Genomic DNA, 15,154 nt, shown 5'->3' with positions numbered 1-15,154 from the left:
CAGCCAAGAAAAGGGTGTTCTTGCCTCCGGCGATCCAAGCTTTGGACTTGCCAATGCGGATGTCCCCGAGAGTGTCCCAAAGCCTCAGTTGGTGTTTACTAACCCAGAATCTGCTGAAAGGAAAATCCTTCAGACCAATTATCTGGAAAGTAGTAACGACAGATGCCAGCCTTTCAGGCTGGGGAGCAGTACTAGAGAAGACGATTGTTCAGGGACAGTGGTCAAGAACCGAAAGAGCCTTGCCCATCAACATCCTAGGAAAAGAATATCCCATGCCTATCGGCAGTTTTCATTCCGGGAGTAGAGAATTGTCAGGCGGACTACTTAAGTCGCCAGCAGTTATTTCCGGGGGAATGGTCTCTTCATCCCGACATTTTTCAGACTGTTTGCCAAAGATGGGGGACTCCGGACGTAGATCTTCTAACGTCCAGATTCAACATGAAGTTAGTCAACTTTGTGTCCAGGACAAGGGATCCACTCGCATACGGAACAGATGCGCTGGTAACCCCGTGGGATCAGTTCTCACTGATCTATGCATTCCCCCCTATTCAGTTGCTGCCACAACTTCTTTGCAGGATCAAGCTGGAAAGAAAGCCGGTAATTCTGGTAGCACCAGCATGGCCCAGAAGGTCATGGTACGCAGAAATGGGCTTTCCGGGTCAGTTATCTCTACTTTGATTAATGCAAGGAAACCAGCTTCCAGAACTATATATTATAGAGTTTGGAAGGCTTGTGTTTCCTGGTGTGAATCCAAGGGTTGGCACCCTCGGAGATATATCATAGGCAGAATTCTTGCCTTTCTACAATTAGGCGTAGAGATGAAGTTGGCCTTGAGTACTATTAAGGGCCAAGTCTCAGCCTTATCGATTTTATTTCAAAGACCGCTTGCTATGCATTCTTTAGTCCAGGGTTTTATGCAAGGGGTGATGCGGATTAATCTGCCAGTTAAATCACCCTTGAGCCCTGGGACTTAAATTTAGTTTTGTCAGTGTTACAAAAACAGCCATTTGAACCGATACAGCATATTCCCTTAATACTTCTGACAAGGAAGCTGGTATTTTTGGTTGCTATATCCTCAGCAAGGAGGGTTTCGGAATTGGCTGCTCTTTCTTGTAAAGAGCCATATTTGATTATTCATGAGGGCAGAGTGGTGTTACGCCCTCATCCAGGCTTTTGCCAAAAGTAGTTTTAGGTTTTCACCTGAACCAAGATATTGTCCTACCATCATTTTTTCAAAAACCATATTCCAGGGAAGAAAAGTCACTACATTGGCTTGATGTGGTGAGAGTAATGCAAATCTATTTAAAGGCAACTGCTCAGATTCGTAAGACTGATGTCTTATTTATTCTGCCAGAGGGTCCTAAGAAACGACAGGCAGCGTCGAAATCCACTGTCGCTAAGTGGATTCGACAAGTGATAATTCAAACTTATGATTGAAGGGGTAAGATTCCCCCGTTTCAAGTTAAGGCGCATTCTACCAGGCTGGTTAGTGCTTCTTGGGCAGTGCGTCACCAGGCCTCCATGGCTCAGATCTGTAAGGCCGCAACTTGGTGTCTTCAGTGCATACATTCACAAAATGTTATCAAGTGGATGTAAGGAGGAATGAGGATATCGCCTTCAGGCGCAGTGTGCTGCAGGCAGCAGTATAAGTCCTCAGGTCTGGGGGTGCCCTACGGGTTGTGTCTCCCTCCCCTCAAGTAGCATTGCTATGAGACGTCCCATTAAGTAATTACTTAAGGCCCATGATGTACGATAAAGAAAATAGGATTTTTATAACGGCTTACCTGTAAAATCCTTTTCTTGGAGTCCATCATGGGACACAGAGGTCCCTCCCCTCTTTTATGGGGTTTAAGTATATTGCTTTGCTACAAAAACTGATGTGCTCCTGGAAGGAGGAGGGGGTGTATAGGGAGTGAACTTCCTTGATTGCGTTTACCAGTGTCAACACCTGAAGGTGGCCTATAACCCGTTAAGTAATTACTTGAGGCTCTGTGTCCCATGATGTACTCCAAGAAAAGGATTTTACAGGTAGGCTGTTATAAAAATTATTTTTTCTTTCTTTCTGCGATAAAACATTTCCAATGAAAATATCAAATTCCTTCATCAATTTAGGTCAATTTGTATTCTGCTACATATTTTTGGTAAAAAAAATCCCACTTAGTGCATATTGACTGGTTTGCACAAAAGTTACTGTGTCTACAAACTATGGGATAGATTCAGGAACTTTTTTGTTACTAGAAATGGCGGCGATCAGCGATTTTTAGCGGGACTGCGATGTTGCGGCGGACAAATTGGACACTAAGTGACACTTTTTGGGGACCAGTGACACCAATACCGTGATCAGCGTTAAAAAAAATGCATTGATCAGTGTATAAATGACACTGGCAGGGAAGGGGTTTACATCAGGGGCAACTCAAAGGGTTAAATGTGTTCCCTATGTGTGCTTTCTAACTGTGTGGGGGGAATGCTGACACTTAACGAAGAGAGAGATCTGTGTTCCTGATTAGTAGGAATCACAGATCTCTCTTTGGCTATTGTGGCACATGACAAGTCGCACCCTATTGCCGGCAATGGAACTGTTTAAATTAGTGTGACTCCGACTTTGCAATGCTGCACTGATTCGAAAAAAAAGGTTACCGCACTATTTCAGGTGCAGTTTGCATAGACATCTGTGCATGAAGTCGCACAGATGTCAGGCAAGTCGCATCTGAAATTGTACTGACCTGTGGCTTTGAGTACATGCTACTTCATGTGAAGAAGCGCGATTTCAAAGTCGCATTCGGTGTGAACCAAGGCTTAATGTCCCTCAGCCCCTGCCACTCCTACCTCTACTATGCCTAATCAGGGTGAAAATCATTAGGGAGCATGGCCTAGTGCAGGGACTGCGTTGAAAGCCAGCTACACTTATGAAAACGGTACTAAACCCAAAAGCAAACATTTATTACATTGCATCTTACCAATTCATAGATGTGAAGGCTGCATCCGTTTTCCTTTTTTAGGCTTTCTTTCTTCTATTTTCATCTGGTGACTCAGCCAGCAAGTCTGTTTTTCACAAGCTCAAGCTCTCCAGCAGATTGTATCAGTTTACATGAATGCGACAAACACCTTAACACTGGCAGGGGTGCTTGCAATGGTCAGTTCGTATTTATTTTGCCAAACCTGTATCCAAAAAGGGAAAAATAATGCTGTAACTGATTTTAAAGTGTGAGCTTGAGTTTGGCTTCTGTTTGTTAGTGTATTTAAATCTGATAACACATTCAACACTACCCCCCCCCCCCCCCCCCCCCCAGCCTGACAAGGCTGCTGTCTGCTGTGCCTCCTGTGCTCATTCCTCCAGAGTTGTGTACATACAGGAGGTGTGTTACTGGCCAGATGACCAGATAAAAACAGAGGGGAAAAAAGCCTAAAATAAGAAAACAAATGCAGCCACCACATCTGATGATTTGTAAACTGCAATATATTACCTTTTTGGTTCTGGGTTTAAAGGCTACAGTTTGATTTTTATCGAGTGCAACTTTGTTCATCTTTTTCCCTATGTTGGCTGAGATGGATGGGCTCAGATGTGACCCTTTGCTTGCCTTTATCTGGCCCTTGGGGCACTATTCCTCCCACTGATACCTTTGATGAGGCACTATTCCTCCCACTGACACCAATGATGGGGCACTATTCCTCCCACTGACACCAATGATGGGGCACTATTCCTCCCACTGATACCTTTGATGAGGCACTATTCCTCCCACTGACACCAATGATGGGGCACTATTCCTCCCACTGATACCTTTGATGAGGCACTATTCTTCCCACTGACACCAATGATGGGGCACTATTCCTTCCACTGACACCAATGATGGGGCACTATTCCTCCCACTGACACCAATGATGGGGCACTATTCCTCCCACTGACACCAATAATGGGGCACTATTCCTCCCACTGACACAATGATGGGGCACTATTCCTCCCACTGACACCAATAATGGGGCACTATTCCTCCCACTGACAACAATGATGGGGCAATATTCTTCCCACTGACACCAACGATGGGGCACTATTCCTCCCACTGACACCAATAATGGGGCACTATTCCTCCCACTGACACCAATAATGGGGCACTATTCCTCCCACTGACACCAATAATGGGGCACTATTCCTCCCACTGACACCAACGATGGGGCATTGTGTACTCCCATTGATACTGGGGCATTTTCTATTTTCTTTCTCACTGGCCACAGTCCGGCCCCCACAAAGTCTGAAGGACAGTAAACTGGCCCTTTGTTCCCGAAAGTTTGGAGACCCCTGGCTTATCACATTTGATTTTGGAAATGTAATTTCCCGAATGAATACCACAATCACTGTTAGAAATACACTCTTTTGAGAAAAATTTTCCATCCAGGTCCTCTAAATTTTCTCAACACTGTGGTCAAAAACAAACGTCGATTTGATGCCACCAAAGATTTGAAGAATTGAACGCACGTTCCTGAAGCAAAAGTTTTCAAATGAAATTCCTTTAGCATGTGGTCAGCTTAAAGGGGAACTACCATAAATTGCATCTGAGCACCACAAACCGAAGACGCAATTTAATTCATTTTTATTATTCAAAGCAAACTCACCCATGATGGGTGACCCATCCATCCATGTCTCCATGCTTTATTCAGTGGAATTCAAACACCACCTCTGTAAATAATGTCAAAGGAAGAGATCCATAAGCCACGCATCATAAGGCAGACCCATGTGCATTAAGTGAGATGTATGACAGCCTCAGTCCGGACACCAGAAGGCCACACCCCTCCAACACATTTCGCTCCACCCCTTGGAGCTTAATCATGATTAAGCTCCAAGGCCCCATAATTAAGCTCCAAGGGACGGAGCTAAACACGTTGGGGATGTGCCTTGGCTGGAGTCCGGGCTGAAGCTGCCATCCATCTCATTTCATGCACATGGGTCTGCTTCATGATGTGCGGCTTGTGGATATTTTACTTTGACATTGCTGCAGCCTGGAGCTAGGACGAGCTCCCTGTCCCTGCCTGAACTTACAACGGTCTAGTTGGACTTTACCTCTCTACCTGAGTGGCACCTAATTTTGTCTTTTTGGGTCACCAATTCTGTAAACGTTATGCATCTCCTGGCCCCTTTTCCATGGAAAAAAGTGAAGTTCTTCTGAGATATCTGACTTTCCACTACCCCAGATCAAAACCTCTCTGCCCTGAATGCCAATATCACAACGGAGGAACTCCGCCTGGCAATTAAAAGCCTCAAATCTAGTAAAAGACCAGGTCCTGATGACTATACTACCTAATTTTACAGGAACAGCTCTGTTGTCCTTATCCCACATTTAACAGCCATTTTTAATTATTCTTAGAAAGGTGACTCCTTCCTCCCGGAATCCCTGCAAGCCAACATTGTCATAATCTCCAAACCAAATGCTGATTCTTATTCTTGGTCTAATTGTAGAACAATTTTGTTCCTAAATACAGATGTAAAAATACTTGCGAAGGTTCTGATCACTATAATAAACCTCTTCCTGGGTCATTTCATCCACAAAGACCAGGTACAATGGCGACCCTAGGGGGGGCCGGAGGGGGCCCTGACCCCCCCAACATTATGCTGTGCCCCACCATGTGCCCCACCATGTGCCCCCCAAAAAAAAAAATTTTTTTTTTTTTTTTTTTTTACAAAAAATCAATGTCTAAGAGGGAGAGAGTCCCCAGTCAGCTCCTGCGGGTGATTCCTCCCCCCTCCCCTGCTCGCTGACACTGCATAATGCGAGCGTTCACACAACCACGGCCGCCTGATCTGCTCCTTCACCTGCATCCTCATTGGCAGGGAGAAGAGCGAGTTGCAGGAAGGACTCCACCAGGACTTTCAGTTACTGAAAAAACAGACTGATTTCTCCTGTCCTTAGGACAGGAGGACCAGCCTGTAAATTCCAAGAGATGCCAGACCAGAGCTGTCAATAGCAGGGGCAGGACAGCAAGAGGAGGCTGGGGCACCCCACAGTGGCAGAACACCAGGGCCCGGTGGCAAGACAACCTTTGCAACCCTGATAGTTCTCCCACTGCTTTGGATCCTTATATTTTCTTGATATGCTGGTGACATATATCTCTTGTTTTCTGCCACCCTGGGGGACCCCAATACAGTAGAAAGGGAGCTCACTGCAGAACATGTGAAAGGGCCCGTTGTGGGGTCGTAGTAAAGGGCCCCAGGAGATATATATATATATATATATATATACACATATATATATATATATATATATATATATATATATACACATTTTATAGTTGCCCCCCTACTTTTGTCCCTGTCCCCCCATGTGCCCCCCCTAAATTTGAAAGCTGGAGACGCCACTGACCAGGTAGGCCTTGTGCCATTAAGAGGCACAAGTGACTATGTCTGCCGGGCATTACAGCTTACTCATCCTGCCAGTACATAGTTGGTTGAGTCCATGTGGATTTCTCTCGATGTGCTCAAAGCCTGTGACACCCTTTCCTGGCGGTATATGCTTTTCACCAAATGGCATTTAGCAGAGGATTTCATACACTGGGTCAAGGCACATTACTCCCACCCAACTGCCTCAGTGGAATATGTGGGATTCACCTCAGATTCTTTCTCAGTAAGCCATGGCACTTGGCAGAGCAGGTGTTTATCCCTGATCCTTTTTATCCTGGCCCTAGAATCTTTTACACAGGTGGGTAGTACAAGGGTCGCAGGGGTATCCATTGCGATCCGGCCCCACCTGTATGCCTGGATAGGAGGCGGCATGTAGAGGAACCAATCCCTCCATGCAGCCGCTGAATGCCCGCTTCTCCTCCTCTCCCTCCCGCAGACATTCAGAAGCTGCAGGAGGGAAATGGAGGGCATCAATTCCTCCACATGCCACTCTTGCCGCCTCCCTATCCCTGTCCTGCTGCCCCGGGCCCCCTGTGTCCTTTCCTGCCCCTCCCCCTGCAATGCTTTCCACCTCCCACCTCCTGCCGGCTGCTCGAAGGGGGGGCGGGTGTATCTGTTAGGATGGAGAGCGGGGAAGGAGCCGGCAAATGTGTCATTTACTGGCCCCTTCATTGTTTTAATGAATAGAGTCAGTGATTTTTTATTTTTTATTTATTCATAGGTGGGCTATGTTTACTATGCCTCCGTTTATGAATCAACGGGAAGCTCTGTACAGAAGCATTCTGTGCAGCTGTCTCAAAAGTGAGACATCAGGGGTCTGTTTAGACTCCTGATATTTCCCCAAAGCCCCCCAAAGCGGTCCTAAAAAATATGTAAAAATAATAAAAAAATAAAATTGTAAAAAAATAAATTAATAATATGGTAAAAAATAATAAAAAAAAAAAAAAAACAACAAAAAAGAAAAAACTACTGACACTAGTGGCAGAACTACCAGAGTCACAAAGGTCGCACTTGCAACTGGGCTCTGGCGTTTCGCCACCATGGGGGGACCCCAAGACAGCAGGAAGGTGGCCCCCTGCGGCACTTTAATAAAGTGTCCCACTATGGAAGTAAAGGGCCCCGGGATACGTGGGAAGGGCCCTGATTGGGGACAAGGAGGGCCCTTCATGGTTTCTTGCACCGGACCCTTGAAGGTTCTAATTACACCTCTGCTCTTACAGCTGCCATTTGGGCACGCCCAGACATCTGGGGCTCAGAACATGCAGACGAACAACATAAAATAATGTTGTTTGCTGATTAAATCCTTTTTCATATCTCCTCCCCCATAACAACCTGCCCCAAAGCACCCCCCCCCCCCCCCCCCATTGTTGAGGGCATGTGGCCTGGTATGGTTTAGATAAGGGTCTGGTGTGCATCCTGGGGGGGACCCCATGCCGTTATCTTTTTTAACTGGCAATTTATATTTTTACTTAGCTGTCAGCAGGGAAGCCCATTGACAGCTGAAGACTCATCGGTTGTTAAGTATGCCGCGGCCTGCTTCCCAGCCCCGCTCCTTAATGCAGAGTTCCACCCAGAAATGAAACTTTCGGGAAATGGATTCCCCCCCCCCCCCCCCCCGGTGCCACAGGTGTCCAGGTATCTGCTCCCACTTCCGGGGAAAGATCACTGCAATCTTGTGCGGCGAACTACGCAATGTCCGCCCCCCCCCCTGCCTTCTGGGAGACATGCAGGTCCCAGAAGACAGCAGGGACCATTCAAAAAGCACAGCGCGACTCGCGCAATGCACAGTAGGAAACAGGCTGTGAAGCCACAAGGCTTCACTTCCTGTTTCCCCTAGTAAGGATGCTGACATGCGACATGCCGACATTGCGGGCTCCCTGGACAGGTAAGTGTACTTTTATTAAACGTCAGCAGCTACAGTATTTGTAGCTGCTGGATTTTCATTTTTTTTTTACCCATGCGGAACTCTGCTTTAACAACCAGTTTATACTTTATACTGTGCCCTGATTGAGCAAAGCTTTGCCCAATCAGGGTGCAAAATGCACTGTGCAGTGCATTGCAGGGTGTTCTGCAGGGCAAATTCGGTGAACGAGGCGAACAGCCAATGTTCGACCCCAACTGATGCTCGGGCTGAACCGTTTGCCCAAGTCAAATGGGGACTATGGTACTCGAGAAACGCACTGCAATTCTTATAATGATATACAGTATCTCACAAAAGTGAGTACACCCCTCACATTTTTGTAAATATTTTATTCTATCTTTTCATGTGACAACACTGAAGAAATGACACTTTGCTACAATGTAAAGTAGTGAGTGTACAGCTTGTATAACAGTGTAAATTTGCTGTCCGCTCAAAATAACTCAACACACAGCCATTAATGTCTAAACCGCTGATACCAAAAGTGAGTACACTCCTAAGTGAAAATGTCCTAATTGGGCCCAAAGTGTCAATATTGTGTGTGGCCATCATTATTTTCCAGCACTGCCTTAACCCTCTTGGGCATGGAGTTCACCAGAGCTTCACAGGTTGCCTCTGGAGTCCTCTTCCACTCCTCCATGACGACATCACGGAGCTGGTGGATGTTAGAGACCTTGTGCTCCTCCACCTTCCATTTGAGGATCCCCACAGATGCTCAATAGGGTTTAGGTCTGGAGACATGCTTGGCCAGTCCATCACCTTTACCCTCAGCTTCTTTAGCAAGGCAGTGGTCGTCTTGGAGGTGTGTTTGGGGTCGTTATTATGTTGGAATACTGCCCTGCGGCCCAGTCTCTGAAGGAAGGGATCATGCTCTGCTTCAGTATGTCACAGTACATGTTGGCATTCATGGTTCCCTCAATGAACTGTAGCTCCCCAGTACCGGCAGCACTCATGTGGTCCCAGACCATGACACTCCCACCACCATACTTGACTGTAGGCAAGACACACTTGTCTTTGTCCTCCTCACCTATTTGCCGCCACACACGCTTGGCACCATCTGAACCAAATAAGTTTATCTTGGTCTCATCAGACCACAGGACATGGTTCCAGTAATCCATGTCCTTAATCTGCTTGTCTTCTGCAAACTGTTTGCAGGCTTTCTTTTACATCATCTTTAGAAGAGGCTTCCTTCCAGGACGACAGCCATGCAGACCAATTTGATGCAGTGTGCAGCGTATGGTCTGAGCACTGACAGGCTGACCCCCCACCCCTTCAACCTCTGCAGCAATGCTGGCAGCACTCATATGTCTATTTCCCAAAGACAACCTCTGGATATGATGCTGAGCACGTGCACTCAACTTCTTTGGTCGACCATGGCGAGGCCTGTTCTGAGTGTCCTTTTAAACCTCTGTATGGTTTTGGCCACCGTGCTGCAGCTCAGTTTCAGGGTCTTGGCAATCTTCTTCTAGCCTAGGCCATCTTTATGTAGAGCAACAATTTTTTTTTCAGATCCTCAGAGAGTTCTTTGCCATGAGGTGCCATGTTGAACTTTCATTGACCAGTATGAGATATTGAGAGCGATAACACCAAATTTAACACACCTGCTCCCCATTCACACCTGAGACCTTGTAACACTAACGAGTCACATGACACCGGGGAGGGAAAATGGCTAATTGGGCCTAATTTGGACATTTTCACTTAGGGGTTCACTCATTTTTGTTGCCAGCGGTTTAGACATTAAAGGCTGTGTGTTGAGTTATTTTGAGGGGACAGCAAATGTACACTGTTATACAAGCTGTACACTCACTACTTTTCATTGTAGCAAATAATTAAATATTTACAAAAATATGAGGGGTGTACTCACTTTTGTGAGATACTGTATATTTATAATACCCACCCTAAATTTCTCAAAACCTGGTTCCCATGGCTAGAATACAGTATAACTGCCACATGAACTTGAATCATTCTCTTCTCTCTCTCTGAACCAACATCACCCCACATCCATTCTGGCCCCACAGGTCTCCCTGCTCCCCCTTTACCCCACCCCCACCTCTTATTCTTTTATTCCCCCCATTCCCTTCCACCCCCTTTTTTTCTTTTCTCTCCTTCCCCCTCTTTCTTTTTTCTCTTTTCGCCTCCACTGCTCTTTTCCTTTCTCTTCATCCACATGGATTCCCCTTCACGAAACCCTGCAACTTGATGATTACCTCCAATTCTATGACCCCCAGCATCTGATAGGGTGCAGTTACTGTTCGGCCGAAAATTTTCCACCTGGCTCAATTGATTTTTAAATGGAAATTTGTGGGTGTGTGTGTGTGTTCATGTCAAAAATAATTTCCCGGGTCCCTCTATGCTTTGTTCGCTAAGATACCCGTCCAAGTTTTTTTTTTAAAACGATCAATACTTCCCGCTGACACCACCAATTGTGGAAGTTAATTCCACACCCTTAACGCCCCGACAGTGAAAATCGGTAGAAATTACAAAGATACTGCTTTTTAGCATTAAGCCTTTAACCTAAAGATGGCCATACATAGTTACAATTTCGCTCAAACATCCATACAGGAATTCTGAAAAATAATTTGCAGAACATTCTTTCTTGCCATCATTGAGTGAACTCATTTCATTTGAAAGCCCCTAAAATTGTGTCCAGACCTGCTATTTGAATGGAATCCTAAATGTATTTGTAAGCAATAGGACTCCCTTCCCTTGCCTTCACTCTTTTACATATGTCCAGCACGTGCAGCTGAGCTCCCTCCTACAAACAGAGCTTCAAGTTAACCCATAACCCATTGGTTCCATTGCCAAGCTCACACTTTCCCCACATGCACAGACACAGGCCAAAGGCCTCTCTGACTCAACCTCCTGGTCATCAACCCTGTTAACCCTGGAGCACTTCACTTGTAGGCCTACACTATCGTGTTCCAGGTTAGGGCTCAGAGAATCCATCCAAACCCCCGGTGCTGATGACACATGGGGGCCTGGGTCACCTGGCACATGATACATGAAGGGGGTCCACTCTTTCCGCCAGGAGGATGATTCCTGTCTCCTAACCACCACCTGCTCCTGAGCTGACCAGGTTTGCACAGTCACATAGCACTTCAGCTGTTCTTCTCTCAATAGTTTAATGTAACCCACGACGTTCATTAAATACAACTTCTCCCCAGCTGAGACAATGAAGAGGCAAGGATTCTCTTTGCTTGAACTTTACTAAATTTTTTAAAAAGGTTAACAGGTTACAACAATCCATACAATGGCATTTATTCAGTGTAATAACATACACATGAGTAAAAAGGGTACAAATGCCTAGTGCGTTACTAGATATACCTTTATTTAAAAAATAAAAATTGAGTACATACTCACAAAAGCCCAAGGCTAATAGACACTAAAGACCAGACCCAAGTGGGAGAGGAAACCCTCGTGAGGCGAAGTATCAATACTCATGACTTACCAGCTAACGCGTCTCAAGGGATGAACCCTCTACATCAGAGTAAATATTGAAGAGAATTCGTTCCTGGAAATGCATTAGCTGGCAAGTCTCGGTGGCGCAAGGGGTATTATTTCACCTTATGAGCACTTCCCTGCCACTTGGGTCTGGTCTTTAGTGCCTATTAGTTATGGGCTTTTGTGAGTATGTATTCATTTTCTTTATTTTTAAATAAAGTTATATATGGTAATTCACTGCACTTTTTTTATTTGTTTGTTTGTATGCTATCAGAATTTCCCAGTCTGAAGAGAGCAGAATGGTGCAAGTTACCAGGATGTAATAAGAAGTGAAGGGTTCATACTTCTGCTCCATTGATCCTCATGTTTCTTTAGCGCTACTGTGTCATTTGGAGATTTACATACACATCACTCCACAATTTGGCATTAAGGTGCAATAATAGAACTTTCTAATTTCTGTTTTTTTTTTTTCAAAACTATCACATTATTTTCAGAGGAGTGCAGTGGTGCTACTTACAGTTTAGGCAAGCTGCTCTTCACTGTACAGGCCATAGGCCTCCACTGGTCCCCATTGCTTCCTCCAGGCTCCAGGGGGAGCTCTCCTCATTATATCATTAAATTTTCCTAAACATAAAGCACATTCACAGTTAGAAATTTGTTCGCTCACGAAATCCCTTCCCTTCCCTTCAACTTTGGTTGAAAACGAATGTTGGTTTGACCACTCTAACCATTATAAAATTGAAGGAACAGTCAACAAAAATTAAAATTTTCAGACAAAATTTTACTGGTGCATGGCCAGCTCAGAGCAGAACTAAACTGTATCTGAGCTCCACAAATTGAAAACGCTATTTAATCAAGAAAACTCACCCATCCATCCATGTCTCCATGCTTTATTTTGTTGAAAAATTACTTTGAAAAACAACCCCCCTAGCCCCCATTTCTAGCTGTGGCCATTTTGAGTAAGGTCAGATGATTCAGCATTTACTTCTTGGAATCCATTTGCCCTTAGCTCAGGCATGCAGACAGGAAGGTGTGCTTAGCTGAGAAAGATCCTCTTCCAGGTGAAAGAAAAAAAATGCTTATGAAGACTCATGGGATTTATTATTTATAATGCCATCATTTTGGCCTAGGCCAGAAACCAGGAAGCAACTGAAGAAATGTAAAAAAAACATGGTGCCAGAAGATCAAGTTAGGAATCACTGTGCCTCCTGTAAAAAGGAATATCTGTTTCAGAGGTGAGCCTAAGGACACCTGGAAACTTTTGGAATGACATAAATCCTGAGAATGAAGGTGGAGAAGGAGGTGGGTGTAGCTACTAGCGGCACGCTATACAGACCATGGCAAATTGTGGGTGTGGCAAAATTGCACCAACAGTGGGAGAGGCTTAAAACTTGAGCTCATGCACAGAGTGCAGGGGTCAGGAGTACATATTGTCTCTAATATCTGTTGCCTTCACTCTTTTAACTTGTTACATTCACATTGAAATTAATAAAAATCAAGGCTGGCAGGTATTTTCATAGATAAACATTTAACCAAATTAAAGGCTGCCACCAAGAGCGTAGACAATACCTGCTATTTCATGGTATGGTGGACTCGCTGCCCTGCTGCTCATGTGACAGCGCTAGTGCTTGGAAATTGACCCAATGCTGTAACATGCAAAAGAAAGTACTCAGCATCCTGTACGCTCCAGCGAAAGCGGAGCAGCTTAGATAGGGTTTTCTTTCATTTGAAGTTAAGGTCAGTATGTGCAGTGAAGAGGAAACATTTAAGCATACCTTTTACAATACAAATATTTGAGGCGGGGCATTAGATACAGCAGGTAAAATAAGTATTAAACACGTCACCATTTTTCTAGGCAAATATATTTCCAAAGGTGCTATTGACATGAAATTTTCCCCACATGTCTGTAACAACCCATATATGCAAAGGAACCAAAACAAATACATTCAGAAAATAAGTTAGGTGTAATAAAATGGAATGACACAGGGAAAAAGTATTAAAGACGCTAACTGAAATGTATTTAATACTTGCTACAAAATCCTTTGTTGGTAATGACAGCTTCAAGATGCCTTCAATATACTAGAAACTAGTAGTATGCATTGCTCAGGTGTGATTTTGGCCCATTCTTCCACACAAACCGTCTTCAAATCTTGAAGGTTCCGTGGGCCTCTTCTATAAACTCTGATCTTTAGTTCTTCCCATAGATTTTCAGGTCAGGTGATTGGCTGGGCCATTCTAGCAACTTTTTTTTCCTTTCTTTGAAACCAATAGAGAATTTCCTTGGCTTTGTGTTTGGGATCATTGTCCTGCTGAAATGTCCACCCTCCTTTCATCTTCATCATCCTGGTAGATGGCAGCAGATTTTTACAAAGAATGTACTGTATGCTGAAAAACAGCTCCACACCATGATGCTCCTCCAAACCTCACTGTTGGTATGGGGGGTGTTTTTGGGGTGATGTGCAGTGCCATTTGACCCCCAAGCATGGTGTGCATTATGGCATCCAAAGAGTTAAATTTTGGTCTCAACTGACCAGACTATATCCTCCCAGTATTTCACAGGCTTGTCTAAATGTTGTGCAGCAAACTTTAAATGAGCTTCAACATGCCTTTTCTTCAGCAATGGAGTCTTGCATGGTGAGCGTGCATACAGGCCATGGCGGTTGAGTGCATTGCATGTTTTCTTTGAAACAATTGTACAAGCTAATTTCAGGTCTTTCTGAAGTTCTCCAAGTCGTCCTTGCTCTTGGACAACTCTTCTGATAATTCTTTTCACTCCTCTGTCAGAAGTCTTGTGAGGAGCACCTGGTTGTTGCCGGTTTATGGTGAAATTATGTTACTTCTGGATTATGGCCCCAACAGTGCCAACATTCAGAAGTTTAGAAATCCTTCTGTAACCAATGCCATCAGTATGTTTTGCAACAATAAGGTTGCGAAGGTCTTGAGAGAGCTCTTTGCTTTTACCCAACATGAGATGTTTCTTGTGTGACACCTTGGTAACGAGACGCCTTTTTATAGGCCGTCAGTTGAGACTGAACCAACTGATATTAATTTACACTGACAAGGGGCAGGATTGCTATCTAATATCCATGCCTTTTTGTACCTCCCTTTCTTCATGTGTTCAATACTTTTCCCCTATGTCATTCCATTTTATTATACATAACTTAATTTCTGAATATATTTGTTTTGGTTTCTTTGTATTTATGGATTGCATGGGTTGTTACTGACATATGGTGAAAACTTTGTGTCAAGAACACCTTTAGAAATATATTTACCTAGAAAAATTTTGATGTATTCAATACTTATTTTGCTTGCTGTATATTAACGCACTACAGGAGGCACCATTCCTATATGGTCAACCAAAATCGAAATAGTAAATGAGACTTTATTTGTGCCCCCAATAGTAATTA

At 44.4% G+C, this 15,154-nt stretch overlaps 1 protein-coding gene across 3 annotated transcripts in view; it reads left to right on the top strand.

Annotated features, from left to right (window-relative positions):
- The window catches only part of PRRT1 (proline rich transmembrane protein 1), a 76,996-nt gene that overhangs the window by 54,692 nt on the left and 7,150 nt on the right, over window positions 1-15,154 (top strand). The window lies entirely within an intron of this gene.

This window comes from Aquarana catesbeiana, linkage group LG09, assembly GCF_042186555.1.
Source record: "Aquarana catesbeiana isolate 2022-GZ linkage group LG09, ASM4218655v1, whole genome shotgun sequence".
Lineage (NCBI taxonomy): Eukaryota > Metazoa > Chordata > Amphibia > Anura > Ranidae > Aquarana > Aquarana catesbeiana.
Note: the sequence above shows the minus strand (reverse complement) of the source record. Positions and strands in the feature narration are given on the sequence as shown.